Source organism: Hemicordylus capensis, chromosome 6 (assembly GCF_027244095.1).
Source record: "Hemicordylus capensis ecotype Gifberg chromosome 6, rHemCap1.1.pri, whole genome shotgun sequence".
In the NCBI taxonomy this organism is placed as follows: domain Eukaryota; kingdom Metazoa; phylum Chordata; class Lepidosauria; order Squamata; family Cordylidae; genus Hemicordylus; species Hemicordylus capensis.
This window is the reverse complement of record NC_069662.1, coordinates 89,283,673-89,306,813: the sequence shown is the minus strand read 5'-3', so window position 1 is coordinate 89,306,813 and position 23,141 is coordinate 89,283,673. Positions and strand designations below refer to the sequence as shown.

General features: G+C 40.7%; 1 protein-coding gene across 2 annotated transcripts in view; it reads right to left on the bottom strand.

Annotated features, from left to right (window-relative positions):
• ELMO1 (engulfment and cell motility 1) overlaps positions 1-15,516 on the bottom strand; it is a 459,005-nt gene extending 443,489 nt beyond the window's left edge. Inside the window, exon 1 of one of the 2 annotated variants that reach the window (XM_053260714.1) lies at positions 15,023-15,516. The gene's annotated coding sequence lies outside the window, so the exon portion shown is untranslated. The remainder of the gene's footprint in view (positions 1-15,022) is intronic. The other variant, XM_053260710.1, reaches the window with a different exon arrangement.
• Positions 15,517-23,141: the final 7,625 nt, after the last annotated feature.

Below are 23,141 nucleotides of genomic sequence, written 5' to 3'. Positions count from 1 at the left end.
TTTCTGTAGCTGCTCCTGGTCTATGGAATGCACTCTTGGCAGATATCCACAGTTTAGCTCGCTGTCGGCCGTTAAGAGAGCCCTAAAAACTTATTTGTTTGGCCTGGCCTTCCAAGGCTTGTAAAGTGTTGTTGTTTTTTATAAGTATTTTAAATGGTTTTAATTGTCTTTAGCATTATGTTTTCAATTGTGTGTTTTTATGTCTTTTAAAAGCTGTTGTACATCGCCCAGAGCCTCTGGATGGGGCGGTCTATAAATGTAATAAATAAATAAATAAATAAATAGCGTTCATTAAAACCTACTAGATGAGTTCATTTTTTGCTTCCATCATTGCACCTAGATATTACTGGGGAGTAACCAGGATTAGAAGCAACTGGGGGGAAGAACAGGAGATATCCATTCATTCATTCAATTTCTATACCGCCTTCCAAAAATGGCTCAGGGCGGTTTACACAGAGAAATAACTAACAAATAAGATGGAACCCCGTCCCCAAAGGGCTCACAATCTAAAAGGAAACATATCTCACCAGATTTAATGAAGCTGTCATCTTTAGCAGTTAAATTAGTATTTTTGAAAGATGCAGTTTCCTGAGAGTTGTACTCCTAAAGACACTGCAATCAATGGATTTGCTGAGTTTGGGCCATGATCATATTCAACTTTGCTTCAATTTATGCCCAATCCAGTATTTCATTATATATTTTGGGTTTCAAGTTTTCTAGCACTTTTGGTTACTCTGTCACATGTGGTCACAGTGTCTTCAGCATGACTCTGCATATTACATCAGAAATCAAAGCTTTAAGAGAATACATCAGTATCTGGCCACCAGCCTGTAAAGGCAAAGACCTGTGTAAAGCCAAAGTTCACCTATAAGAGTCAAAGTACAATCTAAAGCAGAATTCAGGAAAGCACTAGAGGGAGCATGGGGTTTAAGGGGAGCAAGGAGTAAAAAGAGAAGAGTGCCGGAGAATAGTCAGTGGACTCAGTTATGCTATATATAGTAAACACACAGCAGAGCTGAGCTTTTCCTTTTTAAATTGCCCACTAGCAATAACTTCCGCAGCATCTTCTACAAAAGAACTTCCCAAGAATTCCAGAAACCAGGAATACCATCACTGAACTATTTGAATACAAGTACCTCTATGTAGAATGGACACACGTGAAAGATCAGGATTATGATGTTGCATCAGCCCACTTCACACCGATATATTGGTTATCTTCTTCAAATAGAGAGGTGATGCATAGTATCCAATATGCATAAAATCCATGCAATCTAACTTGCACATTCCATAGGCAAAAAGGGGAGTAGAGAATTGCACTGTGGGGACTCTTTGATGAGACACCAAAAATGCTGGTGCAAAGCCTAACCACAAATGTACTGGCTTTTTAAAAGTGACATTACATGTGACTTTCTAAATTCCATTTCCAGAGCAACAAGGCTAAAGTATTTATGTCTGAGGCAGAGTGGAGGGGGATTAACAACTAAATTTAAGAAAACAAAAGCCTTCAATTGGTTTGATGTGAAACCTTTTGAATTAACCGTTTCAGTAGTTCTTATTAGGCTTCAATTCCTAGCTAAAGCCATGGCTGTTGCTATGAAAACAGGAAAATGACTACATTCTAGGTAACCATGTGAGAGAAAGGGTGTTATTAGAATACAACTAATACAGGAATGCTCAGAACAACATACATTCCAGCTCATGTTGTATCTCTTCATTCAAGAGAGAAATAGGTACATCAAGTCAACTATTCTTTTAATACAGCACGGACTGCTAATTTAAAGGCAGAGATCTTATCTATCCCTGCATAAATTATCCTCAAGAATTGTGTATTTATCAATAAGATATTCCTTTTAAAGATTTTTCATTTAAAAATTCCATTTACTGTTCCCAAGTGTCTCTCTGCTTTATTTTTTAAGTTTCCAACAGTGTATAAGATGTAGTACTTTTAATTTACTTTGCATATCTTAATATTCCTTTCTATTATCCCTCCTTTCTCACCCCCCCTTTCATTTTCTCAATATTTAGATTGCAAACCTTTGAACAGGAGCGTGTTCCTTTTAGTGCAGAACTTAGTACATTTTAAGTAATGATATTTTTGAAGTCCTCTCCCTACAATCAGCACAGTACACAGATAACTCCTACTCGTCGTAGCTGCGAGACAAAATACAGTTGAACACAACGTCATAGCTAGTATGCCACATCCTACACATTTCTACTCAAATGAACTACTATATTAAGTGCCCATCAGGCTTTAGTTACTTCTACTATAGAAATAAATGGAAACTATTTCACTTCCATGGGTGAAATGAAATGGATTGCAACTTGTAATCAGTGTCTGGCAGGGTTCAGGTTTTGCTTGCTCTTAAACCATCTTCCTGGTGGCATGCCCATAGGTTTTTCCTACAGCTGTTAGTGAGAGTCATGGGAGAAGAGGGATCATCATGACAGGGAAAGGGGAAGAAAAGGCAGATGGTCTGCATGTGCCATTGCCTGACCTTTTCCTCCTCCCTTTTAAAGTAATTTAATATTATTAATCATTTCTATAGCATTTTATAAGTAAAGTTTTCCTTCCAAAGCTTTGTAGACCAACACTCGCCATCAGAGTTTTAGGCTATTAAATATCCTAAAGGACAGTGGTTCTCAGCCTAAAACACATCACAGGCCAGGGGTTCTCAAACCTGGGTCCCCAGACACTGTTGACTACAACACTCACCATCCCCAGTCACAAAGGTTAAGGCTATTGTGTCTGGGGATGATGGAAGTTGTAGTCCAACTTCAGTTCCAATATATTGTTGGACAACCTCAGCCTTAGGTAGTTCACAACAACAACAACATATATAAACATATACACAAAGCCAAAACATTAGAGTCTCCAATTACATTTTACAAGAAGTTATACATTTCTCTTTTATGGGTAACTTAATTCAGATGTGTGAAGCAGTAGGGTCAGACACAAAACAAAACCATGGCTTGTTTAGCTAAACCATCATTTTAGATTATGTCTGAAACCAAGTCCACTCACAAACCACGGTTGGTTTGGAGACAACAAACCAGAAATCTAATAATATGGTTTGAAGTTGATTTGCAAATCATAGTTAGTGCTTGCTCTAGCTTCCTATTCTGTCCGAATTCACAAACCAGATAAGCCACAATTAGAGCAATTATTCTATCTCAAGACATTGCTGCCCCATGGCAATGGGAATGACCCTATACGCAGAGCCCCAAGTAGATAAGGCTCTAAAACACAATTTGCCTGTTAGCTCAAAACATGGTGCAAGTTCTTAACTATGGTTCATAAAAACCATGGTTTCACATTATGTCTGAACCTTAAGACTACATGAAGGAGTCCCACAGGGTGTCTGGAGATCCAATAATGGATTTAGAAAGCTTTCACAGAGGAAGAAGTTTGCTAGCAGATGTTGGAAATAGTGTTGGACAAGAGGCTAAGGAACATAATTGGCTTGTGTGTCAGATAAGGAGTCTGCAAGTGGGTTCAAAATACAGTACATTTCAGTACTACCAAGTAAAATATCTGGAAACTGCTTTCCATTTATACTTCAAAGGGAAGGCTACTCAACCTTAAAATGTGCAAATATATATTAATGATCGATTGTTTACCTTCCACATTTTAACACAGATATCACACTTAGAATTACACCCTTGTAGTATTCCAACACAGAAAACTAAAGGATGGAGTTACAGCCTTTGTAATAAATGTTCTTGCCTTTTAAAACAAGATTTGTGATATTCTATTAATATAGCTGGCTTCTGGACACTATGCAACACACAGTATTATACTGCATTTAATTCCCATCACTGTGCTAACTCCATAAAATTTATTGCTTGGCTACTCAGTCTGACAAAAAAAGGGGAGAGAAGAATCCAGAAGAATAGAGTAGAAGGGAAATTGGACATTTTTAGTAGTTTCACTGTGCAAACTCGTCATGTCCTCTTTGCCACAAATTAAAGAGTCTTTAAAATGTAGTAGTAGTATTCAAAACAGGGTAAGTTGTTGCAGCAGCTACACAAATCTAAATCTATTTAACCAGAGGGTGCATTTTGGCTCTTACTAACCTGTTAGATAGAAAATCCACAAGATCAATAGCAACAACAACAAAAAAAAGCATCAGAGAAAAAATAGGCCACAAAATTTTAATTATCTGGTCACTAAGAATAAGATTTATATTAAAAGTTATGCATTCCTATTGCATATTTCCCCATTCTGTGGATGAAATAGTATTGATGTTATAAGATCAAAGTGAGATTTTTAGATTGCTACAATGTAGAATATCCATTTATCTTATTAAAAGGACACCTAAGTGTTGAAGAAAAAGATGGCAGTACACAACAATAAGGAACAATTTGCTACACAAGCCTCAACTTCAGATGATATGGTCACAAAAAGAGGAAAGACAAAGAGATATCCTACCACCACCAAAATAAATATGAAGTTGCACAGAAATGGCAAAGGGCCAACACAGTTCCGTCAAGCAGAAATTTGCAGATAGGGACAGGCAGCTCTTAGCTATTCTAATACTCATAGCTCTCAATGAAAACACAAGAGACTTCTTATGGCCAATTTTTACAACCAGCAGAATCAAATGGTAAAGCTTGCCCTGAAATATCTCATTTCAGGCTGCAGATAGGGGTATAAACATATTAAGCTCTTGTATATTATGTCTGTTCTATCCAGTCATTACATACCCAGACATTCCATAGCTGCATTTTCTGTTGTGTTGCATGTGTACACTTTATACGTTTTTAATAACTGCTTTTTTTCTATGTGATATAATCATTAATTTAAAAAAAATTTCAGCCCCAGTCCTCCCTGTATGCAGAGAACTGACCTTCAAGTGTGCCTTCTTCTGCATGATCCCCACCGCAGTTAAGGTCATCTGAAGAGGTCCGCCTCCAGTTACCACTGGTACATCTGGTGGCGACTCAGAGGCGGGCCTCCTCTGTAGCTGCCTCTGGGCTATGGAAAGGACTCCCGGCCCAAATCCGTAGCTTGAGTTCATTGTTGGCCTTCAAGAGAGCCCTCAAAACTTATCCGTTTGGCCTGGACTTCCAGGGTTTTAAAATTGTTTTTAATGTTTTAATTGTTAATCATTTTAAACTGTTTTTAGAATTGTTTTGTGTTGATTGTTTTTACAATGGCCAGCGTGGGTTTTGTTTTTGCTGCTGTGTACCACCCAGAGCTGTTTGGAAGGGCCAGTATATAAATGTAATACACAATTAATTAATTAATTAATTAATGTTGAAAAAAGGTTCAGTCTAGTCTTCTCTCTGTTATTTTTCTACAGGCTGTTATTTTTCTACAGGCAGGGAGTTTCTGATATGGAGGAACAGACAGATCAGGGGTTGACTCATTGTGGTTGGCTTTGAGAACCAAGATTTGTGGTGGCAAGGACGTTGCCCCTCCCCCAACTGGGAATGGGTGGAGGTGGAGGGTCTTGTCTCTGATAACATTCTGAGTTCCAGAGATTCTGAGCATTCCAGGGCATTCTGAGTGCCCACAAAGTGCAGCACAATATGCGATCTCTTCAGAACTAAGGAAAGTGATGGGGAATCATCCCCCCAGCCATGCTGCACTTCTGAGGCACATACAGCAGCAATACAAATGCAGAGCCAATCCCCAGTCCCCTTGAGCTTGTCATGCTTGCCAATATTTGATATTTGAACTGGCACATGGCATCTGGACCCCTACATTCAATCTTGCTGAAGCAGAATAGTCCAGAGAAATCCTGCTTAATTATACTTAAAGTATATAAGTTTGATTAAACTTATATCCCACTTCTCTTACAAGTGGTCAAAATGGTCTAGACAGCGTTCTCAGCACTGATCAGATCCAGATAGAGCTGCTTAGCTTCAGTGTGGCTATTTGTATTATGTAGTTTCAGAAGATTTCATTCTATTAGTTACATGGACTGGCCCTAAATGGGTTAGGGAGGAACAAAGTTTATTGGGACACAGGTGCTCACCTCACTGGAATCCATGGTCAGTTCTTAAACAATTGGATAACCAGAAGAACTATTTTTACAGTAACTAATAAATAACACCACTTCTTAGCGAAATCTTTAGAAACCTTTTATTCAACCTATTTTATACCAAGCTGCTGGATTCAATATTCCTCATAGCTACAAAGCCTGCTGTCAAGAATGAGTCTGGGGTAAAATACTACTCATAGGTCTGTGCATGCCTAAGGTCCTACATTAAATCCCAGAATCTACATTAAGGTATCTGAGGGTATCTGAGTGGGAAAGATCTCAAATGAAGACACTGAAACATTGCTGCAAGTTGGAGTGGGCAATACTGGTCTAGTTTGACCTATGGTCCAACTTGGTATAAGGTAACTTTATGTATTCCAACCCACAGCATTACCAGAAGAAGCTTGCACTGACAACACACAGCATGTTGAATCTAGGATGCATATATCTATGCAAAAAAGCACATGGCTCTCCCTAAGATGTTCAATAAATTCATTAATATATAATGACATTTACAGGCTGCAAGTACTTTGGGGACCATTCATCATGTTTTGTTCAACTGCTGTTATTTACCCTGAGCTCTTTTGAATAGGACAGGCTATATATCTCAATGTGCAAACTCAAACATACTTTTGCTCCAAAATGTGAAACAGTTTTGAGTAGTGATGGGTAGCTTGCTCTAAAGGTCTTATCAAAGGAATAACAACATGTACAGCTTGCTAGTGAAGAGATACTTTTCAGTGGGCTCAGTGCTCAGTGGGATGGTCTTAATTACGAAAGGCTGGAAGGCAGCAGGGTTTCCAGATGTTCCCCTAGTTTAGCAGTTTCCCTTATTCAGTAACTTCAAAGGCTCACAGAACAAAAAGGTCATCCTGATTTTCAAAGCAGCACAGCTCTGCAACATCCCTTAATTTTTAAGATGTAGGCCTGGTCTTTGCAACAGCCTATGTTATCAGTCTCTTACTCGAGCATGGAATCCCTTACAACAGAGGGAGGAGGAAAATTTATAACATTTAATTTTCAGTTTGGAAAGCATGAGATCACATCCTAAGCAGTTTTCAATAGCTTAAGCCTCACGGCCCCACAAAAAAACAAAAAACTCAACCATGTGAGCTCAAACTTCACAATCCAAGCAATTTCAGCACACAAAGGGCGGAAGGAAGGGTGGAGCAGCGAGAAACAAGCGTACATTTACTTAGTACTTTGTCAAAGAAAGATACTGCTCTGGAGGAAGTGCCATTGTATGCAGTATTGTTTCTGCTACAAATCAGTGGTCTAGTTGTTTCCACGTCCTGGTTGACAGCACACAGGAGAACAAACAGACTAAGGTGAAGAAGGGAAATGCCACCCTCACCAGAAAGCATGCACGTTACATGCATCACTAGAACATATGCATGCATCCCAGGCTACCATGCACACCCCACTTGCTCCAAGGCAATATTATTGACTGCTACTAAATTCCCTAGGAGTAAAGAAGTTGCATTTTGCAACCATACGCATCAGTAAGATAAAGTCGAACAGACAAATGTTACTTTTTTATACGTCATTCTACACACTTTGTAAAAAATGACACTGTGCACATTTTCTTACTGAATAATATACCGTGTGACTGAAGGGATAAACATTTTACAGTTTTTCTGAAAAGAAATTTATGTATGTATAATGTATAATCTTTCTGCTTGATGAGGAGTATTATGTCATTAGAAAACTTTTCTGTTCCTTAAAGCTAGCTTAAATATCCTGCCATCCAAGCTTAACCCCTTTGTGGGGGCTCTAAGGGTGCATTTGGTCCATGCAGGGAGCTTGCACATTTAGGAGCAGTAGTGGCCTGCATGGTTAGGCCAGCCCTGCTACACCTAAAACAACATACTGTATATATCACTTTTACCTCTTTTGTGTCTCTTTCCTCCAATATCAATATAACAAATGTGTTTACCAAGCAATGTACATCATTGTCTGAACTGTTTTTCATAAACTTTAGAGACATTATTAAATGCTGGCATTCAGCATGAAGAGTATCACTAGTATGATTCCATAAAAGGTTCTGGCAACACAGTCAAAAAACCACATATATATAATCGCGAGCAGAAGCACCATGGTGATTGGGCAGTGGGGATTCCATATGCAGATAGGGAGGAGAAGCCTGTGATGGTTAAGGTCAGTTGGAATGCAACTGTTACTGGTTGGAAGATGTTATTGATTGTAGAGGAGAAGAATCTATAGATATAAAAGGATAGTGGGCAGGGGTCTGCGAAGAAAGGGGTCGTGAGGGAGGAAATAGCCCCTTCAGGAGAAGGAGGCTGCCATTGTGTGAATTAGACCTCATTATTTGAGGGGGTTCCATTCTGGCCTACAACCATGGATAACAAAACCCCAAATAATGAAACCTTAAGTCAATGGGAATTGGGTTCGGCAAATACCATCCCTTAAGTTTTCACAATGGAGAGAAGTAAGAAGTGGGGACCCCCAGGGATCTGTCCTGGGACCAGTGCTTTTTAATTTATTCATAAATGATCTAGAAGTTGAGGTAAGCAGCGAGGTGGCCAAATTTGCAGATGACACCAAACTCTTTTGAGTAGTGAAATCCAAAACGAATTGTGAGGAGTAACAGCAGGAGAGGGGGCATGCCCTCAACTCCTGCCTGTAGGCTTCCAGCAGCATCTGGTGGGCCACTGTGTGAGACAGGATGCTGGACTAGATGGGCCTTGGGCCTGATCCAGCAGGACTGTTCTTATGTTCTTATTGCGGTTTAGGTTTTGGATCCCAGGAAAATGATCGAAAAAAATCACTGAAAAGACAGGGTAAAAGCAGAAATAAGGAAGGAGCACAGCATTGTACCTTGGCCACCTCAAATCTTCCGCTCTCCCCTCTCCAGCTCTTCCAGAAAGGTCACCCCAGCTCCTCCATAATGCTCAATCATGAAGCTTCCTCACCCCACAGTTGAAGTCTAGCACTTAGCAGTACAAGCCCCTAGCCTGTTTGGTTGGTAGGTTGGCCAAAGCGGCAGCACAAAATTAAATCAATTTCAAGTAAACACACCCAGAGAGTGTGTGAGAATCAAAGAGTGAGAGGAGAATCAATTTTCAATGGATACTTAAAATTTCTAATTTAAATTGAATTTTTAATTGCAGTTTAAAATACAGTACTGTAATTATCAAAGTTTTAAATAAATGAAAATAAATTTTCATCCGAATTAAAAATTAAATTAAATTAGTGATAATTATCATCTTATGAGGGCAGCACAATACTGCAAGAGGCTCCAGAAAATAGCTCCTAGAAGCTCCACAGGAAAGACTCAAAAAAGGCTCCTAAATGCTACCCAAAATGGCTTTTAGAAGCACAAAAAACTCTAAACATGAAGACCAAAGCACTCCGCCATTCTCCTCCAAGCTCCTCTCACTACCCAGGAGAACATGCAGCAAGAGCACAACCATGTAAGGGCAGAAAAGCACTGTCAAAACCCGTGGATACATGAAACCATGTAACGCAGATAATGAGGTTGGATTTTATTTATTTATTTATTTATTTACTTGATTTTCTATATCGCCCTTCAAAATATGGCTCAGGGCAGTTCACACAGAGAAATAACAATTAAATAAGATAAACAAAATGGATCCCGGTCCCCAAAGGGCTCACAATCTAAAAAGAAACCTAAGATAGACACCAGCAACAGTAAATAATAAATAACAGAAATAACAAACAAACAAACAAACAAACAAAGATGGATCCCTGTCCCCAAAGGGCTCACAATCTAAAAAACAAACCCATAAGATTAAAATAACCAGTCACTGGAGGTACTGTGCTGGGGGTGGATAGGGCCAGTTACTCTCCCCTTGCTAAATAAAGAGAATCACCACGTTAAAAGGTGCCTCTTTGCCAAGTTAGCAGGGATGTATTGACAACTGTGGATACAGGAAATCACAAACGCTAAAACTGCAGATAATGAAGGTCACCTGTATTGCCAACTGACCCTAGTTGAATTTAAATGTTGTTGCAAGACAATTTAACCATCCTATAAGATGTGCATTGTCACACAACTTTCTTTGATTCTGTGTCACGAAGAGATTTAGTAACTAGTGCTTTTTTCCTTTCTTTTTTTAAAAAAGATTTCTTTTATCTGAATTGCAGTTACATACATAGATTATAGCAAAAGAATCTAATGGCTGGAATTAAATACATTTTCCAGCAAGAATTTATTTGCTTTGCATCCATTGATGGTTCAGAAAACAGCTTACTTTTCCCCTGGGACTTTCACTGAAATTGCCTTTTACAGCAGTGATTTGTGTATGTGGATGTGGATCTGAATATTGAGCAGTAAGAAATACACAACAATACCGATAGTTCAACAAGATTTTATTTATTTTTTATTTATTGTTAGATTTATATACCGCCTTTCATTAAAAACAATCCCAAGGAGGCACAGGATGCCGCCTGTGCCAATCCCAAAATGGCACAGGATGCAAAGCAAATAAGTTGAGTATGTGGTTTATACCCTGGATCAATGTTCTCTCTAACAGAGATTCCCAGATGTTGTTGACTACAATTCCCAGAATCCCCAGCTGCAATGTTTTTTGCTTAGGGATTATGAGAGTTATAGTCAACAACATCTGGGAATCCCTGTTAGAGGGGACACTGCCCTGGATATCTACAGAATAATTATAACATGTGAGAGGACACAACATCAGTTCCTAGATGAAGAACTATCTAATTTACCCCACTGTTCTCTCTGCTTGAATGGGGGTGAGGGAGAGATTCTTTTAAAGCTGTAGGGAAACCTTTTCAGCGTAGGGAGAAAACTAAGTTGAACATAATTTTTTAAAACTTCATTCATTCCAAGAATACTTAAAAACTTATTATGCTTATTAAAACTGAGAAAAACACATGAAATCTAAACTTAAGATGTTTTGCCATATTATGATAAGTGGTTACAATAAATAAATCTACTAATCTTAAAACTCTGACACTCAGTTTTTATTATGAAGATCACACACCTATCAGCATTGGCTCTCAGTCTGAAAAGTCATTCATACTTAAGCTCCAACAGGTGAGCTGAAAATAATTATGAAAATAATGTTAACTGGTTAATTTTCAGGACCATTTGGACTATATATGCTAGTCTCAAGAGGAAACTTGACAGGCTTTCTGAATTTAATTGTTCTGAAGAGAGAATGTATAAAACATACATTACAAGGACTTTAATCCAAAAACTTAGTTCTGGGCTTTGCTGTTTAGTTTATTTGTAAAACTTAGTTCTCTTCATTGATCATTACTACCAGTTCAGCACAATGCTTCCAAATTTGATATACCACATTTTTTACTTCTTCACAAGAAGTCATGAGTGCAAATGTTAGTCAAAAAACCCCAAGAAAACTCTCAAAATGATTACCCTTAGATGAGAGAGAACACATGAACCAAGAAAATGACTAATTAACAGGAACTCAACATCAGAACATACACTAAGAAAAACATCTTAATTCACACAAGACACTAAGCAAACTAAGAGCATGGATTACTCCTATATGGTCAGGCTAGCTGTGTACATAAGAACATCTAACTAGAAAGATATATGCAAGATATCCAGTTTTCTAAAACCATCATGGTTTTGGATTATTTAAGAAAGCACAAGCAACTACTCTCTTCATTCATTCTTAAGTAATATGCAAATCCATCTACAAGATCCTTTTGCTATGTAACAGAGAGGCTTGTGTGTGGCTGTAGTAGATACATGCAACAGGCCATTCCTCAACATAACATTTTCTGGACTAGCTGGTTAAACAAACATAAGTGAAAACTTTAGCACCCACGGGAATTATGCAAAAGGACTTGAGGGACAGTGAGAAGAATAAGACAACAGAGAAATTTAGAGGTTTGGGTAGATAGTGCTGGCAAAGACAAGAGATGTTTAGAGAGAGAAATGTCCTACAGTGGTGAAAAAGAAATCAAGAAAGAGGAATGTCAGGAATTAATGAAGGACAAGACACTATCAGTGTGGACTGGTTCACATCTAGGGGCCAATCCAGCCAAAACTAAACACATTTAATGCACATTTATTTCAATGGAAGACTTAAGCACACTCTTAAATCTCTCTGACATAGATCAAAAGGGCTGGAAGTGCATCACTTCAGTTGGATCAAGCCCATATATTTTTAAATGCATACTATGGGGCAGACCACCTGACTAAATTTACTTGAAGAAATAAAACTTGTTCTTTTAATTTCAATGGGACCTGAGTAAATTTATTATTTTTTACATTTTATATCCCACTCTTCCTCCAAGGAGCCCTCCTCACAACAACCCTGTGAAGTAGCTTAGGCTGAGAAAGAAGTGACCAACAAGTATTTGGTTGAAAGGGGATTTGAACTCGTGTCTCCCCGGTCCTAGTCCAGCACTCTAACCACTACAACATGTTTTAAAAGTATATACCTAAAAGTATAACATATGAAAGTAAACATGCACATTGTACAAGCATACTTGTTAGGGACCAGAACTGGTGGCAATTCCTGTCAAATGTGTCCTCAGTGGCACATGTGGGTTTGCTTTCAGCTTTGTAATGTATGAATTGGCCCTGCATCTGGAACCATCTTTAGGGTAAACAGGATCATATCAGAACTGATACTTCCATATAACACATGTATGATTGTGAACAATTACTTCAAATTAAAGCATGGATGAGATTTTCACTCCTGGTTTTTGTTCCAATTATTAAAGCAAAGTTGTATCCCTCCTTCTCCCTTTACTTTAATCTAGTGTGATAAATGTACAGCAAAGTTAATACGTATTAGGAGTTTAGAAATATGATTGCAAAAATGGGACCCAATAGCTGGTTCCATTTTGGGGGAGCAGCTCAACTATGTCACTAGTGTTACTAGAGTCACTAGAGACTAGTGTTACCAAGAGTATAAGCCATTTTTATCAGAATCTCCATCACCACCAGCAATGGAAGCAGATTACATAAGCAGTTTAATAAACTGCTAGTACCATACATTCAAAGGTAACCGCAGCTGATTTGGGTGGTTGGGTGGGGATAAAATTGTGTGCTAGTATTCTGCATCTGTCTGTTACTTCCTGCTTCTGAATTCTGTAACCTTAACTGAAGTGACAGAATTAAACTCAATTGAGTTAAATTATGGTCACAGGAATCTTTATTTAAAACCTCACCATGTAAGGGTGGGACAGTGTTCCCTCCCCCCCTGGAGTCATGACTGGGTTAGATTTTGTGTGTGTTCTAAACACACACACCCTAAAAACCCCTGCAGACAGCCATGCCACCATGACAAAATATGTATTTACTTGCAAAAGTTAACCCTTGCAAGCAGACTCATGAATTTACTTACATCTATGGTTTCATTTGAAGGGGGGTTGAGTGTGAGTGAGTGAGACACTTTTGTTCTTTTGAACCCAGGTCTGGCCTTACCATTTAAGGTGGCCTATCTTAAGTGGCAAATTTTGGAGAAGCAAAGGGTCAATTATCCCATTACATTATGAAGTGTATGCCTCCTTGGGGCCAGCTGTCATTTCAAGTTCTGCCTCAGGCACCCAAATGCCTCGACCTGTCTCTTTCTATGTCATGCATTATTTTATATTTTGCGAAGTGTCCCTTCCCTCTTGGGCCAGAGGAAGAAGAGAAGCAGTTTTCCAATTCCACAGCATTGCACACAAGCACTCTCCGTCCTCTCCCGCTTCTTCCCATAATGTTGGCAGTTTTTAGAAGGTCAACCCTAGTTCACAGAGTCTTTGCCAGACTTTTTTTTAGCTAGGGTTTCGCCCGTGCGTGGAGTCAGGTGCAGAGAGAGATTCTTGTCAGAAGAAAAAGGAAGCGGTGGTGGCCATTGAGAGTCCAGAGCGGACTGAGAAAGGGGGCGCTTCCTACTCCTGGGGGGCGTGTGCGCCACCAGCTAAGCGTAAAGGCCGCTATGTAGGGCAGCCACAAGAAGGCGGGAAGCCCGGGAGAGGCGGCGGCAGCAGCGGCGCGCGCGCACTGTGTCCTGCCCATGTCTTTTCGCCCCTAGAGTGCACACCCTCAAACTAGGACAGCAGCAGGCGAGCCTCTCAGCCCTGATAAGGACGAGGGCGGGCCGCATTTCCTCTTCCTCAAAGCTAAATTGCTGCAATCTCCTCCTTTATAACCACTTCTGAGGCGAGGGCACTGAGCTACAGAGACTGCATAGTCTCCCGGCATCAGTCAGAAAACCCTATTTATCCATTTTTGCTGACACCCCCCAACCAAGACAGGTCACCACTGCTGTAGCCCGCTGGAATGGCACGCAAGCCACTCACTCCCCCAAGACATATACCGCTTCCCTTAAAACCAGAGCCCGCTCTTTGCTACTGGGGGAGAGGCAAGCGTGTGGGCGGGAGGGGAGCTTCACCTGTGCCGAGCATCCCAGCCAAGGGGGCACCAACCCTAACCCTCAGGAAGTCTACCCGCCCCCTTAGCCAACTCTGCAGCACCCCGGTTGCCCTGCAACACAGGGACACCTTCGCAAACGGCTCCTTGGCCAGTTATCCAGCGTTCGCCCCCTCGGTCGGTCCACCCACCCACCTACCTCTTTGCGGTAGTGGTGGCAGCGCTCCCGCCGCCGTCCCCCTCCCTCCCTCCCTCCCTCCCTCCGCGACCATCACTCTCATTATTCCAATTAACGCCTCGGGGGCGTCCATCTGCCATCTCCTTGCACCGCATTTCCCACGCATGGCTTCATTAGCAGCAAGAGCCCCTCCAAGGTAGCGTCATTCCCGTTATCCCCAAACACACGCACAGCATCGCACCCCCTTGAGGCTTACAATCCTAAACACCCCTACGGAGGAAGTAAGCCCCATAGAGCTTAACAGGACTTGCTCCCAAGCAAACATACATAGGCTGGGACTGTGAATGCTTCTCCCCAAAAAAAGAAGACAGCCGCTGCTCCTCCACCCACTCTCTCTAGTGCAACCCAGGATCCGCCTGCCCCCATATAAACACATGCACATCTCGCAGAGAACACACTCTCCCTCTCTCTTCTTCCTCCTCCTCTTTCCCCCAATCGGAAACTAAATACCTTTTTTAAAAGAACAGACTCTGCCAGTTAGAATCAGTTCCACAAAGTGCAGGGGATGGAGAATGAAGTTGGCTGTCTGATGCAGGGACTAGAGACCCCAGCAGCTCCTCTCGCCTTGTAAGCGCCTCCTCCACCATTGAAGTTCGCCTTTTGCCGCTGCTTGTTTTGGTGTCTCGCTTTCTGACTCTATCCCATCATCAGACTGGAACACACACTCTCAGAGGCTGCTGCTACCGCTGTCTCTGCTCTCACTTCCTCTTCCTTCCTCCTGCTGGCCGGAGACACGATTTGCATCTGCAAGAAGCTCCCAAGATGATCAAAAAAGTAATCGCTTCTTCGGAGAGGAAGAGCTTACTGAAACTATCCTCTGGGCTTCATGTTTTAAAGCTCTCATCCAACAAACACTTACAGAACCTGAGCTTGGCCATGTCTCCTCTCGGAAGCAAGTCCCACGAAGTTCAATGGGATAAGTTAGCATGCCTACGATTGCAGCCTTATGCAAAGTATTCTCCAGAATCGGGACCCTTCAGAGTTGCTGGCCTCTGTAAGAGATGAATACTTAACGTGCCCCCCCCCGTCTCTAAATTCAAAATATAGTACACTTTAAAAGGGGGGGGAATAGTAATTTGTATATGGCTATAAATGCTTGCACAAGTCAGCTTACTGCCAGAAATACAGTAGCTGCATTCGGCGGGGGAGGGGAAGTGAGGAGATTTTCAGGCAACTGCTGCAAAACACAAGCTGTACTTTGACCCGAGAGAGCACCCTTAATTTTCATAAGGATCTCCAGCACGATTCAGATCACAACCAAAAGAGGGCAGTAGAGAATACAAACATAGTAGCCTAGATTTGTAAACCTCCAGTTCTGAGATTTCTAATTAGGGTTGTCAGGTTTTTATCCAACTGGTGTAACTTGGCCTTAGCAACTTGGTATGTGGACATAAGCAGATGATAATATAAAGCTGTTTTTGGTCAGTTGACAATGCTATTTGAAACCAGTTAAAAGGGTGTGATATTCAAGAAATACTTTATAAATATATATGTGAGATGTGTAAAAGATAGAGTACAGTACACACACCTGCAAACTAACCAGGAACTCTTTAAAATGCCTTAAATAGTTGCTGTGTATATCTAGTCCATTCCAAAACTGTGGTTAACTTTGATCATTGAAAGGCTATTTACATGTGTAAAGTTTCTGAAATGATTCAAGTTTCTCGTTACAAATTCCTTGTCTCTGTTCCATTTCTCTATCGTGGCACACCTTGAGGTGTTTTTTGTTACCCCAAACTCCTTGCACTTGCTGGGATAGCGCTGAGCAGAACAGACAACCAAATGATTCATAATTGATTATCAATTGTTCATACACTGTAAAAAAAATCAATGGTTTCTTCTCTTGTAATTGTACCCCTGCCCCATGATCTGCTGACAGTAATTATTATCTCTATCATAACCTTCAGGTAAACCAGCCTAGAGTGGTAGATGTACAAGCAGGAAATAGAGTTTGAATTAGAATCATGAGATATTGGCTGCCTTATATATCATTGGGGATGCATACTTTTTTCTGAAAATTTAGGGGAAAGCATTTCTTCATCCCTTCACAATTCAGACATTACTTTTTAGCATTCTATTTAACTAGCAATTGTTTGAAGTCATAGTGATTGGACTAGGACTGAGAGAGTTTTCAGATTACCTGCCTACTTACTGGGGTGAGCAGTGGGGACTGTTGCAAGGATAGGATACTTCTGATCTGTTAGTTCTTGGCTCCTTGGAATCAGATGAGCTTGTCACCAGAAGTTCATGTAGGATGTGACTTTTTTTTAAATGTGTTTCTTATCTATCTCTACTTAAACTGTGCTATTGGCTACATCTAATACATTAGAAACACCACTTACTGAGTGTGTGGGGGTGGGGAAAATGTTTCTCAGTTATAGCCTGACAGCAGCAGCTCCTAAACATGCTTCCTTGAGATGAGTCTTCCTGAACAGAATAGGATTTACTCTATGAAAAGCATGTTCTGTATTGCAACTTTAATTTTCTTAGGTAGTCCTTAATTTATCTAATTTTGTGGAAAGCTAACTAATAGTAGGTACCTAGCTTTTTTTCTGGAAAGTTAGGTTCTTTTCAGATAACTGAATTCGAGCTCTGAAAAATTAAGGCAGCTAAGAAAATATTACTAACCCAAGAACCTCTTAGTCGGGCTGCACAACTTGTATCCACCCAAGCTGATGCAGCCCACCAACTATGTATGCCACCAGAGACTTAAACACCTGTTCTAGATGTCTGCCTGGGATTGCAGAAGCAGGGAGATTTTCATTCATTTGACGGGCCAAAGTGCATGGCTGGTGGTCATAAATTGTGTAGGCATGTGTCCCAGTCATTGCTTAAAGTTATAGTTCCCAAGTTATTTATTCTAAAGGCACAGTTTCAGTCTTAATTGCTCTTAGCATCACGTGGCAGAACTACAGTCTCTGGGAGTAAAGCCGTGAGAGTTAAACTGTTAACTTGTAGCTCAGACATTTGCTTGTAGCTCCGGTTCCCCAAAAGCAACTACATGACCTTGCATATTCCCAAGGCAGCTTCCTGCAACCAGCTCCTATTCTCAAACTTCTGTTCTTTCCCCTCAAATTCTCATTTCTTTTCTCACTGTCTCGGAACATAAATTCCCAGGCAGAATACTGACCCAGGGCAGATAAGGGTTATCAGCGTTTCTAAATGACTTTGCCCATTAATTCACACATTTTCATGGCCAAACCAAAACTAAAGGAACTCCAGTAGTAAGGCGTAGCATTTTTATTTCTCTCTCTCTCTCTCTCTCTCTCTCTCTCTCTCTCTCACACACACACACACACACACCCCTTCCAGGCAATGCAGTGGAGATAATGTTACCAGCAGTTCTGTTACTTTAGTGTAGTGCTGCACGTATTTTGCCCTCTAGCTTTTTTTGGACTACAGCTACCATAATCCCCAACCACAATGACATATAGTCAGGGATTAGAGGAGTTGTAGTCCAACATCTGCAGGAGGGCCGAAGTTGTGCAGCCCTGCTTTAGTGTGACAGTAATTAGTTGATTGTGCTTCCACTGGCACCACAGGCATAGGCATCGTTCTTACTGAGGTGGGAAAACCGGTGACTGGGCTACTGTACCACTTCAGACTGCAGGTGAAGATACTAATCTTTGTGAAGAGACCCAAACTACAAAACTAAAAAATGGCTACTGGTGGGAGCTTTCATTATTCAGTGCTCATTGATCCCACTATTATGTTTGTTTATTTATCACATTTTTATACCGCCCAAAACGTGAGTTCTCTGGGCGGTTTACAAGACAATAAAAATCAATAAAAAGATTAACACATTAAAATTTAAAATGTTAAAACTATTAAAACGCAATTAAAACAATGTCTAATTAAAAGCCTGGGTGAACAAATGTGTCTTGACTGCCTTTTTACAAGTTGTAAGAGATGGGGAGGCTTATTTCAGCAAGAAGTGTATTCCAAAGCCTTGGGGTAGCAATGGAGAAGGCCCGTCCCCGAGTAGACACCAGACGAGCCGGTGGCAACTGCAAACGAACCTCTCCAGATTATCTCAATGGGTGGTGTGGTTCATAGCAAAGAAGACATCATCTTAAATACCCAGGGACCAAGCTGTTTAGGGCTTTATAGGTTATAACCAAAACCTTGTACTTTGCCCGGAAACTTATCGGCAGCCATTGTAGATCTTTTAAGATGGGATTGATATGGTCTCTCCAAGATGACCCAGAGAACAATCTGGCAGCCGCATTCTGGACTAACTGCAGTTTCTGGACTACGTACAAAGGTAGCCCCACACAGAGTGCATTTCAGTAGTCAAGTCTGGAGGTGACCAGCAGATGTACTACTGTTCTGAGGTCATTTATCTCAAGAAATTGACGCAGCTGGCATATCAGCCGAAGCTGATAAAAGGCATCTCTGGCCACTGCCTCGACCTGGGATACCAGGGAGAGTTTTGTGTCCAGAAGCACCCCCAGACTGAGTACCTGTTCCTTCTGGGGAAGTGTAACCTAGCAAAAAGCTAGGTTAAAACCTTCCCCCTAACATCTAATTTCCCATGAGGATAGAATTTTTTGTTTGAAAGAACATTGTATCATGTGTGGTCCTACCTGTCACCCGAAGTGATGCAGCCCAGACACAGGTTTACAACCTCAGATATCGGACTGTGTATACCACTACTTATTCTTTCCTTCCTTGTTTAACATATTGATAAACATGGCCTTAATTATCATATTATTATAAAATATGTTGGCTTGCTTTCATGTTTCACAGATGAGACAGTGTTCATGGCTGAAAAATAATGACCATGCCAAGTAAATGTGCAAGGCCATGGTATTGGCCAGAGTGCAAACTCCATACAAATATTTATTCCCTCACATGCAACTTAAAGATAATTTGGAAGCATAAACATTGTCACAGAACATAAATTAAACTGAGTAGCAAGATTTGATCCACTTTATTTTTCCCTGTACTGGGAGCAAGAGTGATTACTGCAAGACAGAGTTTTCTTTTCTCTAAAGTTGTGCCGTCAAGTCGGTGTCGATTCCTGGTGACCACAGAGCCCTGTGGTTATCTTTGGTAGAATACGGGAGGGGTTTACCATTGACGACTCCTGCGCAGTAAGAGATGACGCCTTTCAGCATCTTCCTATATCACTGCTGCGCGACATAAGTGTTCCCCATAGTCTGGGAAACATACCAGTGCAGATTCAAAATGGCAACCTCTTTCTCCCTAGGCAAGTTTCTTCCCCGCTGTGGGATTCAGTCCAAATCATCATCTTGCAATCTACTACCTTTAACAACAGCCTGACAAAATGAAATGCTTCCTACCATTACTTTATCTCCCTCCAGGAAAAGCTTACCAGTTTCATTTCTGTGTATTCCTTTATCAAAGGCAGAGGAGCAGGATTAATTTTTTTAAAAGATGGCAACCATAATCTGTGATAACATTTTAATTCCATTTTTTAAAGGAAGAAATGTTTAAAGCAAGCGATTTGACTGTATTCCTCTACTGGAAGTCTGCACAACTTGTGACCAGCTAAACCAAACAGTGCCAGCAAAATTACCCTATTTTTGCTGTTTGCGTGGATCTCCAAAAATATGGGGAGCATCAAGCAACCCAACAAGCTACAACGCATGGTGATGGGTCATCAGATGGGCAGCCTGTCCTACTATAATCAGTCCAACATCTATTTCCTGGCTTGTTGGAATACATATTTTGTTTGGGATATTTAAATATACAGGGTTTGCTTTAGCCTATCTTTAGAATATGTCGTGGCAACTTGAATAGTCAGTAACTAACAACTTTTGAATATGTCAGCGAAAGCTGCCAAAGGCTTCAATGAAAGCACTGGGTAATGCAATGATTTATAAGCCAGTGCTGTGCCCTTATATTGGGGAAAAATGCCTTAGCATTTTGTAAACTGGGTCAGAGAGAATTTTGGCAAATGTGACTCATCATATAAAGGTAAGAAAAGCTTTACTTGCTGAATTTCCTCTCTTATGCACAAGAGCTTGATCTTCTTTTGCATTTGGTTAGCCTACACACAAAACAGTTTCCTACCAAAAATGTGATATCCTGGCATGGCAGTACAGGCTCACTTTGCATAAAATAATATGTTACAATTTCTGACAAAGATTGGGACAAAGTATGCTGAGTTTTCCCAGACTAAATGAGTGAAAGCCCTGCTTAGGACTACTGCTATTGTTCCTGAGCCATTCTAGTTAAAGGTCAGGTAATAGCACTAATCTGATGTCCAAGAGAATATTGTCCTGAAGATTACTTAGATTCTTCTTCACTGTCTTTACTGAAAGAAGTGCTACTGCATGTGTATGTGATGTATTAATGAGGAAAAACTCTCAACACATTATTCCTTAGCTTCAGATTACAAACATTCACCAAATAATTGCTACATTTCAATTTGTTTGGTATCGCTTTGACATAACTTCTTATTGAAGCCAGTACAGCCCAACAATGTCTTATTTGAAATAATAAGTGCAATTGAGCACTGCAAAGACACCTTTTTTTGTTTTGTTTTTAAATAGATGATGACTTACTTACTTGGCACAAGGCCTTTTAAATTCACTATTATGCTACCACAAATATTTACTGCTTTTTAATATTTACTGTACTGCTTTTTAACAAAAGTTCTCAAAGCGGTTTACATAGAGGAAGAAATAATCAATAAAATGGTCCCCTGTCCCAAAAGGGTTCACAATCTAAAAGAAACATATGAGCAACAGCCACTGGAGGGAATGCTTTGAGGAGCTGAATAGGGCCAGTTGCTCTCACCCTGCTAAATATAAGAGAACTACCACTTTAATAGGTGCCTTTTGAGTCAGTTAACAGAGGATGGGGTAAATTCAAACTGTGTAAGAGTGGAAAACATTAAGCAAGTGACTTTTAAAAACCCACAAGATTTTTAAAAGGGCGGAAATACAAAGTTATATAGAACCCCTCTCTCCTGAACTTCATATTTAAAATGTAATATTTATCTCAGTACCATGAGAAAGAAATGAAGGGAGAAAAACAAACAGAAAAGGTTAAACTCCTTCTTTTAAAACATATGATCTTTAAAATTAGACCAAATTGCAACAAATTCCTCTTCTTTTCCATTACCGTGGGTGGAAAAACCTTGTTCAAACTGTGCTAGGGATAGGGGTGTGCATGGACCAGTTGCCACAGTTTAGTACGAATTTAAACTGAATTTAGACCAAACCGTGGGTCCCTGAACCAATTCAGTCAAACCCACCAGTTGGGCTGCCCAACTGGCTCGAACTGGTTTGAAGCAGTTCATGCTCAAACCGGCCTGGTTCATAGCAGGCCAGTTCACGTTCAAGCTGGTTCCTTAGCTAGGGAACTCATAGCCATAATCCACAACTATTTATCAGGAGTGAACTTGTCCTTCCAATTTGATTATATATGAATTTTAATTGTATTGTGTTTTTATTTGAAATAAAGAAGTAAATCAATAAAGCCAGCAAGGCCTTATGTGACTTCAGTCAGTTAACCTACCAACCCACAAAATGGGACCAAAGTTCTGTAGCAGAGCACCTACTTTTCATGTAGAAGGGCCGAGTTTCAGTCTCTGGCATCTCTAAGGCTGGGAAAGATTCCTTCCTGAAACCTTGGGAAGCCGCTGCCAGTTAGGGTAAACAATACAGAGCTAGATGGATCAATGGTCTAACTCAGTATGCGGTAGCGTCCAAGGTTCTACTCTCTTACAATCCTTTTCTAAAACTCTAAAGATTGTTTACTATGTAGAGGAGCAATTTATTGATGGAAATAATATTATATCTTCTATATAATTCTCCTAGATGTACCCGTCGCTAATCCCATGTGTGGCAGCTCTCGCGAGAGTTCGCGAGCAGTTGAGGATAGGATAGTGACAGGGACGGGGGGGGGAATAAGGATGCTGGCCAGCGGCTGCAGGAGGCAGTGGTGGTGGGCTGGCCCAGCCGCCGGCAGGAGGAGGAGGCAGCGGTGGGCCAGCCCAGCTGGCGGGAGGAGGCAAACACTGCTGGGAGTTGACGGGCGGAAGGTGGTGGCGGGCTGGCCGGCCTGCCTGCCAGCCAGAAACCGGGGGGGGGGGGAGGGAGAGAAGTAGGCCGACCAGCCAGAACGCAGGGCGGGGGTGGGTGGGAGAAAAAGTCCGTGGCAGTGGATGGGCTGGCCAGAGGTGCAAATGTTCTGCACCTAGCCCAGCTAGTATGTTATATTGTTGAAAATACTTAATTGTTTATAAAGTCACAAAACTAACTGAGAGTGGTAGCTCCTTTGTCCACTTTAGCAAAGCATGTTTCCCTTTGCTTAACATATTGCAACTAAATACAGGAACATATATTATTATTAAGAATATTCATATACTGCTTTTCAGCTATTGTGAAAAATCAAGAAGGGGTCATTACTCATACAGCTGCCCAGTTATCATTTGGGCACAATGACTTCCCAGAAAATGAAATGTCCCAGAGAAGCCTTTGTTTTGGAAATATATCAAAGCTTCTTTTGTAAAATGGTTGACTCATTCTTATAGAGGCAGATACAAGAAGTATCACAACATAAGAATCCCACTGACTCTTTGCACTAGCTAATA